Source organism: Aulonocara sp. 'chitande type north' Nkhata Bay, linkage group LG6 (assembly GCF_057382095.1).
Source record: "Aulonocara sp. 'chitande type north' Nkhata Bay isolate Kocher_YH1m ecotype deep benthic linkage group LG6, A_spYH_male_GT1.1, whole genome shotgun sequence".
Taxonomy (NCBI): domain Eukaryota; kingdom Metazoa; phylum Chordata; class Actinopteri; order Cichliformes; family Cichlidae; genus Aulonocara; species Aulonocara sp. 'chitande type north' Nkhata Bay.
Genome location: NC_141349.1, coordinates 7,601,998 through 7,615,171, shown reverse-complemented (window position 1 = coordinate 7,615,171; position 13,174 = coordinate 7,601,998). Strand labels below are relative to the sequence as shown.

The 13,174-nt window shown below is 35.4% G+C and overlaps 1 long non-coding RNA gene across 1 annotated transcript; it reads left to right on the top strand.

Moving 5' to 3' along the window:
* Positions 1-5,209: 5,209 nt before the first annotated feature.
* Positions 5,210-13,147, top strand: LOC147327172 (uncharacterized). The gene is made up of 5 exons (XR_015129819.1): positions 5,210-5,697; positions 7,309-7,340; positions 8,301-8,332; positions 9,446-9,472; positions 12,071-13,147. It is a non-coding gene; the product is annotated as an uncharacterized LOC147327172 (long non-coding RNA).
* Positions 13,148-13,174: the final 27 nt, after the last annotated feature.

Genomic DNA, 13,174 nt, shown 5'->3' with positions numbered 1-13,174 from the left:
ACTGAATTGGATCTTGTGTGTGTGTCTCTCTGTGCATGTGTGTTTCCTCATGTGTACATATTTGTAATTGTGTGGCTGTCATAAATTTTTTTGCTGATTTTTGTCATTTAACAAGTATATTTGAGGGAACCTCAGCATGTTCAGCATTTTTTCAGCTGTCCATTTTGCTTTTCCAATTTTTCTGTTTAACTTATTACTATTGTGCTAAATCACACTATTTCTGCTATTTTATAAGATTTGTGCTTAATATACTATTTCTGCTTTTCATAGGATTTGTGCTTAATATAGTATTTCTGCTAAATTATAGTATTTCTGCCAAATTATAATATTTGTGCTAAAACATAGTCTTAATTTAAAATTACAATATTCATAGTTCATCACAGTGTCTCTGGTAAATCACAATATTTCTGCTCTGTTGTACTATTTTTCTAAATCATAGTGTTTCTGTAATGTTTAAGTATTTTTGGCTAAATATATTCTTTCTGTTATCTTATACTATTTCTCCTAAATTCTTGTATTTTTGAGAAGTTATCATGTTTCTGGTAAGTTACAATATTTCTGCTAAATTCTGCTATGCTATTGTATTTCTGCCAAGTATTATGTTTCCTCTAAGATATTGCAGTTCTGCTAAGTTATTCCATTTTAGCAAACTTCTTTTGCTTCTGCAAAGTTTTTACAATTTCTGCAACTTTTCAGCTTTTTCAGCTACTTTTTGCATACAGCTTCAGCTTTAAGCATCCACACTGCATTTTCGCAGGAAATGCAAATTTTTCTAGTTCTAGTTGCTTCCGTACACTTTTTGGCACTTAACTACTTCCACAATTTTCAGCCGATTTTCACCATTCAAATTTTAAACTATTCTGCTATTTTTGCTAATGCTGGCTATATCTTTTGGTATTTTTAACTATTATACTTTTTAAAATATTCCACTTTTTTCCTTTAATTTGTCCCATTGAAATTAATGGGAAACTTCTGCAATTCTGCTAAATTTTGCTTGTTTTTGAAACTTAACTACTTCCTCAAATTTTCACCTAGAACAACCATTCAAACTTTAAAATGTTCACAAATTATTGGGCTATTCATGTATGTTTCAGCTTTTTCAAATATTTTACCGTTTTACTTTTATGCCTCTTAAAGTTTTGAGTTGCAAAATTGTGATTTTTCACAAAATACATGTGTTGTTATGGTTGCTATGCTCTTGGCTTCCAGTGTGACACTGAAGCTTTTGCAGCCTTTTCTTCATGTCCGAACAACTGTTTGCTACTTGCTCAATTTTCACTCAACTTCCACAAATTATACATCAAAACGTAGGTATTTTTGCTGGCTTTCAGAAAATGTCATTATCATTGTTGTGGGATTTATAGAATTTTCGCAAATCTCCTCAGACCAACACAAGGTCTCAAAACTCTGCATAGAAAGTCAATGGAGAGCTTGTTCAAAATCATCGCTGGATTTCTGTAATGAGAGGCATATTCGAATCGTCATATCTCCTTAACGAAGCAAAGTTAAGACATGAGGCTTGTCCCGGTATATCTTCAGACACTCGTGACGCTCACAATTCAAGAATTTCTTTCTCACCTATTACCATTCTGAAATGAGTTGGACTTGTTTGAGGGTAGGAAATTCGTCCTTCGCTCAGATTTCTTCAGATTTCAAACTGTGGAAATGAACCACTTTTTTCTCTCGTCATAACTTTTTGTTGGATTTCCACAGAGACCTGAAAATTTCCATGATTGTTCACCAAAGCCTGCTGTCTCTTACGGTGAAAGAATGATATCGATACTCCAAATAGATTTAGAGTTAGAAAGCGTTGTTTGAGGGCAAGTCAAGGCAGTTTTTGCTTCGCTCTACTCAGTTATGGTGCATTAGAAGTCAAATATCTTTAATAATTCATATTTTAATGATAAATTGTAAACACTGGAAGATTCCCCCATCTCTTCTGAACAAAACGGTGTAAGAATGACCGCTCTAGCCCCTACGGTTAGGAAATTATGGTCATTTGTTTGAGGGGAGTCATCACTATGAGAAATAGGCTGCAATAATCCTGTGCCTCTCTGTGCTGCGTGTGTAAAAAGGATGCACCTGTTTTGGCGGGAAAACGTAAACAGCCACTCTGATTGGTGGATTTAAATTCGGCAGCTCTCTCCCTCTGTGTCTGTCTGTGTGTGTGTGTGTGTGTGTGTGTGTGTGTGTGTGTGTGTGTGTGTGTGTGTGTGTGTGTGTGTGTTTAGTGGGAGAGAGAGGGCCCTGCCCTTATTTGGCAGCATGTCATTGTAGGATTTAAATTGAATATAGTTAGACTGGTTGACTGGATTAGAGCCTGTGTTTGTGTGTCCCTCTGTGCATTTGTGTTTCAATATGCCTCCATATTTGTAATTTTGTAAGTTATTACTATTCTGCTAAATCATAGTATTTCTGGTACTTTTCGGTACTTGTGCTAAATACAGTATTTCTGCTAAATCATACTATTTCTGCTTTTCATAAGATTTGTGCCTAATATAGTATTTCTGCTAAATTATAGTATTTATTCTTTTTATAGGATTTGTGCCTAACATAGTATTTCTGCTAAATTATAGTATTTCTGCTTTTTATACTATTTGTGCCTAATATAGTATTTCTGCTTTTTATAGGATTTGTACCTAATATAGTATTTCTGCTTTTTATAGGATTTGTGCTAAAACATAGTATTTCTACTAAATGTAGTATTTATGCTTAATCATAGTATTTCTATATATTTCTGCCAGGTCCCTAGGCAGCCAATCCTCTGTGAGGACTGAGACATTTAAATTTTCAAATCAGGGCCTGCACGGCTTCCCAGCCAATCATATATGTGTCCTGAGGCATTCAAATTTGCATATTGGGGCCTTCATGGCTTCTAAGCCAGCCAATCATATCAGGGCTGAGGAATTCAAATCCACAAATCAGGGCCTGCACGGCTTCCCAGCCAGCCAATCATATATGTGGCCTCAGCCATTCAAATTTGCATATTGGGGAATTCGTGGCTTCTAAGTCAACAAGTCATCCATGTCATATATCTCTAAAAATTCATATTTTAATGATAAATTGTCAACACTTGAAGATTCCCCCATCACTTCTGAACAAAACGGTGTAAGAATGACCGTTCTAGCCTCTACGGTTAGGAAATTATGGTCATTTGTTTGAGGTGAGTCGTCATTATGAGAAATAGACTGCAAAAATCCTGTGCCTCTCTGTGCTGCGTGTGTAAACAGAAGCACCTGTTTTGGAGGGAAAAAGTGCACAGGCTCTCTGATTGGTGGATTCAAATTCAGCAGCTCCCAGGCTGACCTAGAAACTTACTTCTCTCTCCCTGTGTGTATGTGAGTGTGTGTGTGTGTGTGTGTGTGTGTGAGAGAGAGTGAGAGAGAGAGAGAGAGAGAGAGAGAGAGAAAGGCTTTTAATCGGATGATCTCATTCTAAGATTCAAATTCAATATATTTAGACTGGGTGACTGGGTGACTGTGTGTTTCCTTATGTGTCCATATTTGTGATTGTGTGGCTGTTATATTTTTTTTGCCGATTTTTTTCATTTAACAAGTATATTTGAGGGACCCTCAGCATGTTCAGCATTTTTTCAGCTGTCCATTTTGCTTTTCCAATTTTTCTGTTTAACTTATTACTATTGTGCTAAATCATACAATTTCTGCTATTTCATAAGATTTCTGCTTAATATACTAGTTCTGCTTTTTATAGGATTTGTGCTTAATATACTATTTCTGCTTTTTATAGGATTTGTGCTTAATATACTATTTCTGCTTTTTATAGAATTTATGCTTAATCATACTATTTCTATATATTTCTGCCAGGTCCCCAGGCAGCCAATCCTCTGTGAGGACTCAGACATTCAAGTATACAGATCACAGCCTGCACGGCCTCCCAGCCAGCCAATCATATCTGAGGTCTCCCGTTTCCTCTCTCGTCATATCTCAGCGACAGATGTACAGAGAGCAATGAAAATCGCAGTCAAAGTACACCAAGGTCCGCTGATTCAGCCAGTAGAAGAATTATGCTTCTAGTCCACCTAGTTTTTTAGTTACACAACGTTTTGTAACTCCAAAAAACGGTGTTTTTCGCCTCTCACCGCAATCTAATTCTGACTCCTCATCAGCCTGTTTTTCCAAAGCGGCCGCTCACTTTCCTAGTGGCGCAGTTGGTAATGACACGGCTCTGCAAGCCAAAGATCGTGGGTTCGATTCCACCTTGGTCAACATGTTTTTTTTTCCCTACAAATTAATACACTGTCACAGACCAGTAATTCATATTCATCATTTATTACAATTCTGCAAACTTTTATGATTTTACCAGCTTTTGATAATATGGACCTCACATTCTTGTTAACACTCCATGGCACAAATACTCTTCCCTTTAGGCTCTGTGTATGTGTGTGTGTGTATCAATATTTCTCCCATTTTAAAGTATTACTCCTCCATAATTGTATTTCTGTTCAATCAAAGTACTTTTACTACATCTTAGTACTTCTGCTCAATCATAGTATTTCTGCTAAATCATAGTATTTTTGCCAAATCATGATTTTTGTGCCAAATCATAACATTTGTGTTATGTTAAAGTATTACTACTAATTGGAGGAATTTCTGTCATGTTACAGTATATGTGCTAAATATAGTATTTCTGCCAAATCATACAATTTCTACTATGTTATATTTTTCTTTCTAAATACAGCATTTCTGCTATATAATTGTATTTCTGCTTTTTATACTATTTGTGCCTAACATAGTATTTCTGCTAAATTATAGTATTTCTGCTTTTTATACTGTTTGTGCCTAATATAGTATTTCTGCTTTTTATAGGATTTGTGTTTAACCTTCAGAGGTCCTTAGGGACATTTATTGTCTTTTGCATTTTTAATTTTAATATAGTATTTCTGCTAAATTATAGTATTTCTGCTTTTTATAGGATTTGTGCTAAAACATAGTATTTCTACTAAATGTAGTATTTATGCTTAATCATACTATTTCTATATATTACTATTCTGCTAAATCATACTATTTCTGCTTTTCATAGAATTTGTGCCTAATATAGTATTTCTGCTAAATTACAGTATTTCTGCTTTTTATACTATTTGTGCTAAAACACAGTATTTCTACTAAATGTAGTATTTATGCTTAATCATACTATTTGCATATTGGGGAATTCGTGGCTTCTAAGTCAACAAGTCATCCATGTCATATATCTCTAAAAATTCACATTTTAATGATAAATTGTCAACACTTGAAGATTCCCCCATCTCTTCTGAACAAAACGGTGCAGTGACCGTTCTAGCCCTTACGGTTAGGAAATTATAGTCATTTGTTTTGAGGGGAATCCTTAATGGATAATGTTTATATATATATATTTGTCTTTAAAACATCTTTGCAGACTGACTGTCCTGGACTGGTTGTTGTTGTTTTTTTTTCAGGTCTGGTGAACTCAGCTCTTTGGTGTTGGTGTTCAGGAGTAGAGCCTTCTAATAATATTTATTCAAGTTATAGATTTAAAGTTCTGCGAGTTTTTTCTGTAGCAAATAAATATTGTATAGAATATTTAAAATCACCTACATTTTTGATGTTTACAATGCCCATTGTGTGTAATACTGGAATTTCCTACTACCCGTGAACGCCTCATCTTTTACCTGACTGCCGGACATCCGCCATTCCGCACACTTCGCTGAGTCCGCTCTGGGTGAGTGCTGCTGCTCTGCTTCTCCTCTTCTCTCCTAAATGTTTATAGTCTGTTTGTGCGATTTAACGAGTTCTTTTAGTGATTTATAAAGCCAACCGAGGTATAACTCATATTAGAGTAACACAGTGGTTGCTTTTTCTTAGTGAAACTTTGTCATTTTTGTATGTAAAAGGAGTGTTTGATGAGCTAACAACCCGATGCTAATGCCTAGCGCTCCTTTGAGCCCAGTGTGAAATGAAAATTTGACTGTGAACCACGGTTATCGTGTTGTTTTATTAATTACATTTGGTGTGTTCGTGTTTGTCAGCCTGTTACATAAGGTGCAGTTAGTTCTCTTCACAAATCAGTTGGTTAAAACGGCCTCATTCTTTATGCTGTAAAGATTTTAACGAACCGCCATCTTAGATTCAGTGTCACCTGTCGGCAAGATCAAAGGAGCCATTTTACCGCCTCTGACCGAACACGGGAGAAAAAGAGTCACGTTTGTCCAGGTCTTGTGGATTAATTAAGAGAAAGGAGGGGGGGGGGAGAAACTGAGGATTAAACATAGGCTATGTCCCCACATACACGGGTATTTTTGAAAACTGAGACTTTACGTTTTCGTTTTAAAAAACAATCCCGTCCACACATAAACGCAGAAATGAAGGAAAACTCTGCTAGGAACCTACCAAAGCAACAGGTGGCGATATATTCCTAAAGTGTAGAAATGTTGGCCAATCAGAAGTCTAGAAGCCTCGGTGGGAAATAGCAAACAAAGATGGGGCATAAAAGCAGAACAGAGTCATATGTGTGGGGGGACAGTAACTGTGTGCGTATATGTAAGCATTTAAACACTGCAGAGAGAACAATTAACAGTAACCGTATTGTAGAAATGCATTTCATTGAAACAATAACGTGGCGCACAGTGTGACGTCAAAAAAGGCGCTGCGTTTTCTCCGTGTCCCTGTCCACACATAAATGCAAAAACGGAGTTTTCAAAAATATCCTGGCAAGCGTTTTTAGTTTTTCAGTGACCGAAAACGCCGTTTAAGTGTGGACGAAAGGTGCAAACGGATAGAAAAATCTCCATTTTCAAAAGTACCTGTGTACATGTGGACATAGCCCAAGAATATTAAGAACTCCTAATTTGTAGACTTTAATTTTTAAGAACTGTTTAACAAGGCTTGTTTGTGCCAACCTAAATCTGCAGCACAGTTTAAATTCTCACTTTGTGGAAAATTAATGAAATAAACAACAGCCCACCTTCACATTAATAAAATGTCAGTATATTATTATTATTAATATGGTATATAGATATTTATTTTAAAACTACAGCATATTTAATGATACTATGTGCAGTTGGTAATATTTTAGGAAGTAGAATTTGAATGCAGACCACCTCAAATATTAAAGCCTTAAAAATATACACCGTGCAGTTTTTCATGTATGAGTGTTTTGCAATCTTAAATGAGATGTAGACCAAAGAAAACAGAGGAGAGTTGTTGTTTGTATTCCAGCTGTAGTAAACAAAGAAGTTTAGTGAATCTTTTTGACAACAGAGAGTGATGCAGTATTGATGCTGATTTGAGTTTTCTGATCCTGTACTTTTGTTCTTTGTCTTTTGTTACACAGAGTGAACTAGAAGCTTGGTTTTGCCTTTGCTGGTAAGTAAACAGTGATTGTAACTGAAGCAATATGAAATTGGGATTGTGTAACATGTTTAGCAATTTATATACAATAGTTTGGCTTTCTGTGATATCTTGCCATTTGCTCATGGGCAAAAACACATTTAGGATTTATAAGCAGTAAAGCCCCCCCCCTACTAGATCTCTGAGTGTCCCTAAAAATGTCCCTGAAGTTTAATAGGCCATTTATGTCTAATTTTAATTTTAAAGGCTTATCAAAGCATTTCTCTAGTAATTATTGTTTTTATTACACATGTTAAGGCCATTTGAGACTCTGCAATTAAATTTTGCCCTCTTTAGACTAAAGTGAGTTCATTTTGTCTGAGGTAAAGTGCTGGGAAAATTCTTTTTTTTCCTTGCAGATTTATTTTGTTCATGCTTTTTTGTCACATGTTTCAAATCATCTAACAGGGATGATATGAATAAATACAAAAAAGCATTTTAAAGTGATGATTTCATGTATGAAGCAGAGAAAACCAAACCAGAGCTATCTGTTCTAATGTGAGAACATGCTGGTCTCTAATACCCAGTTGTGGAAGCCCTGATACGAAGAACTACCATCAAGCATTTATAGTATCAAGTATTATTTGTGATTGTTGCATGCTTTGAAACTGTGATGTTATCATTTGATCAAGTGTGCAATGCGAGCAAATCATTGCTTGTGGTATCTGCTGTGTTATGTAATAGCACCAAAGTATTAGAGCTTTACGTTAATGAGGAATTTCTGTGGCTTATTGCAGATTGATAAAACGACACATCACCTTAATAAAGACAGAAATCTTTAATAAGGTGCAGAAAGAGAAGATCGGGTGTTTATAGTAAAGCTGTTGTAAACAAAGAATTTAACAGATTTTTTTTTTCACTACAGATTGTGATGCAGTATTGACTCTGATGCTGATTTCAGTTGTCTGATTCTGTATTTTTGTTCTTTTGTTACAGAGTGAAACAGAACTTTGGTTTTGCGTTTGCTGGTAAGTAAGCAGCAATTGTAACTGCAGTAATATGACATTGTCACTGTGTAACATGTTTAGCAACTTACCTAACGTAGTTTGGTTTTTGTGACATTACCATTTATTGATGGGCAAAATCAAATGGTCAGAATTTATAACTTGTAGCAGCAAAGGCCCCACACATGACCTCTGACTGTCCCTGAAGTTTAACAGGCCATTTGTGTCTGATTTTTATGTTTGAACACAAACAACTGTTTTTATACAGTTGTTTGTGTTCTCCGTTTGTTTGTGGATTTACGTAGCAGAGCACCACAGTTGTTGATTTATATCTTCACTCATATTCTGCTTATGTATTGATAATTTCCCCCAGGGATCAATAAAGTATTCTGATTCTGATTCTGATGTATTACATTAAAGTCAGACCACTATAGAAGTATTTTTGCCTGAGTGAACAGAAGTGGTAGGTTAAACATTTAAGCAATAATAAAAAAACTCAGAGAACCAGAGTTGTGAGTAGGCAATGTTGTGTATGTTAAAGCCTGTGTGTAATTTATATACAATAAGTTTAAATCAGTTTCTTAATAATTTGCTTGATACAATGTGTTTAAAATTTTATATAAAAGGGAAATATTGCAAAATACAAAAAGATTCCTGCCAACAGGTACAATGGAAGGACTTTTTATTATAATTTTTGTAATTGCAAAATGGTGTGCCACTGTTGTTACTATAACATGTCAGAATTTACATGTATTTTAGGATTTACATATTCAGATCAGAACTAAAACCTAATGAGGTTTTCCGTTGATTCTAACAGTTGTGGTTTTTCCACACTTTATTAAGCACTGACTTGTGATAGAAAATGATGGAGCTAAAAAGCCATAATCTGTACCAACAAATATTGGTGCCTCTTCTTTGCACTTCTGTAGTATGCATGCCTTTATTACACATGTTATCACCATGTGAGACTCTGTAACTGAAGTTTGTCCTCTTCAGACTACAGTGAGTTCATAAAGGCTTGGAGAAATTGAGGATTTTACTAGTTATTTCATGTCACAGTAAATTGGATTGTGTGCGAAGAGGTTCAACAGTCTAAGTCATTAAACAGTGATCTGATGTGTTGTTTCTTTTCTCTAGGATACTGATCTGATCGTCTCAAGTCTGGTAAGTAAAGGTTTTGTCTGCGGTACAGTGCTGAGAAAGGTCTTTCTTCCTTGCAGATTTATTTTGTTTATGCTTTTTTCACGTTTCAAATCATCTAACAAGGATGACCTGGATAAATACAAAAAGCAGTTTTAAAGTGATGATTTCATTTTTGAACCAGAACAACCTGGTCTAATGTAAAAACATGTTGGTCTCTAATACCCAGCTGTGGATGCCCTGATAGCAACAATTACCATCAAGCATTTACAGTAACTGGTAATGACTGGTTTACATCACTGGTTGATTTTGGTCCACTATAATTTCAGAATTGTCATAATTAGATCCAAACAGGACAGGCAAAAAAAGAAAAGAAAAAAGTCTTAATTAAGGCCCAATATAGGGTTTTCAAGTCATACCAAGAATCTTAATTTCATTAAAGTCCAGACTGATTCGTTTACACCAAGTGTTTTGTTTCATTCATTCAATTGGACTTGCTTGTGTGCTTCAGATCCTAAGTGTGATTAAACTTAAGCCCAGGACCTGATGAGTTGATGTAGGTCCTGAAGTAGTAAAGGAACTCTGGGACATCACAGTAACAGCACCATGTTTGACTTTAATGCTGGTGTTTTTCTCTCACTATAGATGATTCAGTTTAGTGCAGTTAGTCAGCACAGCTGTTGGTTATCATTGAGATATTATTAGGCAACTTGTTTTTGCCTGTTCAGCTACAACGTCTGGGAGGGTTTCTGTTTTCTGGGGTCTCCAGATCCTTAGAAATCTCTTTGTAAACCTTTACAGAACTATATGTGTTTGTTTCACATTAGAGCAGCTCACGACTAGCAGTTTAGGGACAATTAAATATTCACATAGGACAGGGGTCTCAAACTCCACTCTTCAAGGGCCGGTGTCCTGAAGCTTTTCCATGCGTCCCTGTTACAAAACACCTGAATAACATTTGTAGGTCATTAGTGAGAGGATAGAATTTCACTGTGTGCTGAAGTGACATCCCCTAAGACTACTCAAATTTAAGTAATTTAAGTGTTTGGAAAAATGTACTTCTAAAAGTACTTTCATTGCATCATGTTCATTCACTCATGAGCTGCTATAACATGAATCAAATGGCTGAATTACCACCTCAGCATGCAGTCAGGTTCTGTAGAGTTTTGCTAATGACCTACTAATGTTATTCAGGTGTGTTGCAACAGGGACACATAGAAAAGTTTCTGGACACCAGGCCTTAAGGACCAGAGTTTGAGACCACTGGTGGTAGGGCATTGTGGATTTCAAAAGCTTCTTCCCTTAAATCACTGCCTAAAAACTGCTTTTTGTAATTTGTCATAATGACTTGCAAAATATAGGTGGGATGAAAACATAAACATAAGACATTTTATAGTGGCCTGATATTTTTATCAAGGCTGTTTTTTGAAAATAATCCTGCCCTAATTTACAAAAGATGAACTGTCTGAAAGTCATGTTTGTTTGTTTGTTTGTTTGTTTGTTTGTTTAAGAAATGTGGGAATCTCCAGCAAAGATCTTACATGCAACAGCTCAGATACAGCACTCACTTCTGTTCTTTTTTTTTATCATGAAATGATCTACAAAGAAATTATCATCATACTAAATTTTGCTAATTAGGCCTTTATATCAGCTATGATACGTTTATTATAGATTTAGTGTAGTGCTTATTGCTGTGTATCAAACATGCCCCAAATGTGACTGAAATATGTAGAAACTGCTGTGTAGAAACTAGCTGTCTCCAAATTTCTCATTTTGCCAAAATTCATACAGAGTGGCCTGAAACTGTCTGCTGTAACCTCAGTGTGTTGGTTTTGTTGGACCATATAATATTTACAGTAAGTTACTGTAGCAGCACGTCTTGGTTTGAGTTTATAGACTTAGTTTATTGTTTTAATAGAATGTAAAAATGTCCTTATAACAGTTCCACCATCATTTGTTAAACATTGTCATTCTGTTCACTCCAATAATTTACTGTAGAAGTCTTTAGTATTTAAAGCCCTACATGTACTGTATTTTTGAGATTATAAGGCATAATGTCAATAAACAAGCCTGTTTTTAAGGCAGATTAAGCCAAACAGTCAGATAAGTCAAACTTTATTCAAGTCATTCATAAACAACTCTCAACACTGTTCAGTTGTAACACATAAAATACAGAACAATACACTCACTTTTTCAGTTCATTCCTCATCCACAAATTCATCAAACTCTTCATGGGTTGATCAGTTTGAAATCTGCTTCATAAGCATGTCTCTTAGCACGTGCCAGGTCCTTGTACACACACCATAATGTTATGTTGAAGCACCATACGAATTACTCTACGAGGGTCCTGACTATGGTAGCCATAATGCTCTGACAATACATCAAGCAGCGCAGCTTTGTAGCTTACCGAAGTATTACTAAAATATTTGACAGAATTTTGAGCGCTGTGTACCACAGAAATCCCGTTTGAGGTCAGTAAGCATAACCAGAATCGATACGCTAGGCACATTGTATGTTTTTGAGATAATGACAGGATTTTAGGTGTGCCATATAGTCTGAAGAATATGGTAAATCCAAGCATGTTGGAAATATGACTAATTCCAGGCCTTTTGTGTCTTACAGGTGACCTGCTGCAGAAGATCCTCTCTCTCTCTATCATTATAAGCAATTCTGTCTATCCTATCACTCTCCCAACTCTATCTAATTTGAAAGCCATTCTATCTTGTATCCCTCTCTCTACCGCTCTATCTAATTTGAAAGCCATTCTATCTTGTATCCCTCTCTCTACCGCTCTATCTAATTTGAAAGCCATTCTATCTTGTATCCCTCTCTCTACCGCTCTATCTAATTTGAAAGCCATTCCATCTTGTATCCCTCTATCTCTACTGCTCTATCTAATTTGAGAATCCAAGTTTTCAGAAATCCTTTTCAGAATCCAATCTATCTGTTACAGAATTCTGAGAGATCTCTGCTCTCACTGCTCTTTCTTTCCTGTCTTTAAACTCTCTCACATTCAGTCATTTTGCTGGAAATTACAAGTTGAATATACAGTAGTAGAATTACAGTACAGTAGAACTTTTAGTAGAAACTACTTACACAGCCCTACATTTGTCATTTTAATTTTGCATTAGACTTTAGTTTGGACTGCTAGTTTGGCTTACTTTGATCAATTGTATAAAATATCACCTTTTTATAAGTTTATTTGTAATAAGATAATCTGGTTATTTTGTAATACATACATTCAGATAAATAATAAATTAGATCCAGTCAGTCTGTTTCATTGGCTATAACATTTGACTGCAAGTTTATAGTACTATTATTTAAGGACAAACCCATTTTGTCACTCAGTGTAAGTATTCAGTTAGTATTGTCATCGAGAAGCGCCTGAGGACTTCCTGTTTCCTGACTGCTGCAGAAAATCCAGCTGGAGAATCCTCATCACCAGTCATCTTATCACCACACCACCAAAGCTCCATATATTTGATTTCAATTTTAGATATCTGAAAGATTTACATAAACTCCCCTAAGAGCTAAGACTTTTAATATAGCCTGTTGATTGTTGAGATTTATTCTGCATATCATTTTACAGAAGTTGTAATTATTTACCAGTCTGGTTAAAAAAATATAAGTAAAATTATACAGTTTCAAAAAGAGCTACAATAAAACAGATCAAATTGTTTCCAGAGAACTTTGAATTTCCTTTATTTTGAGTTTGGAGTAGAAAAT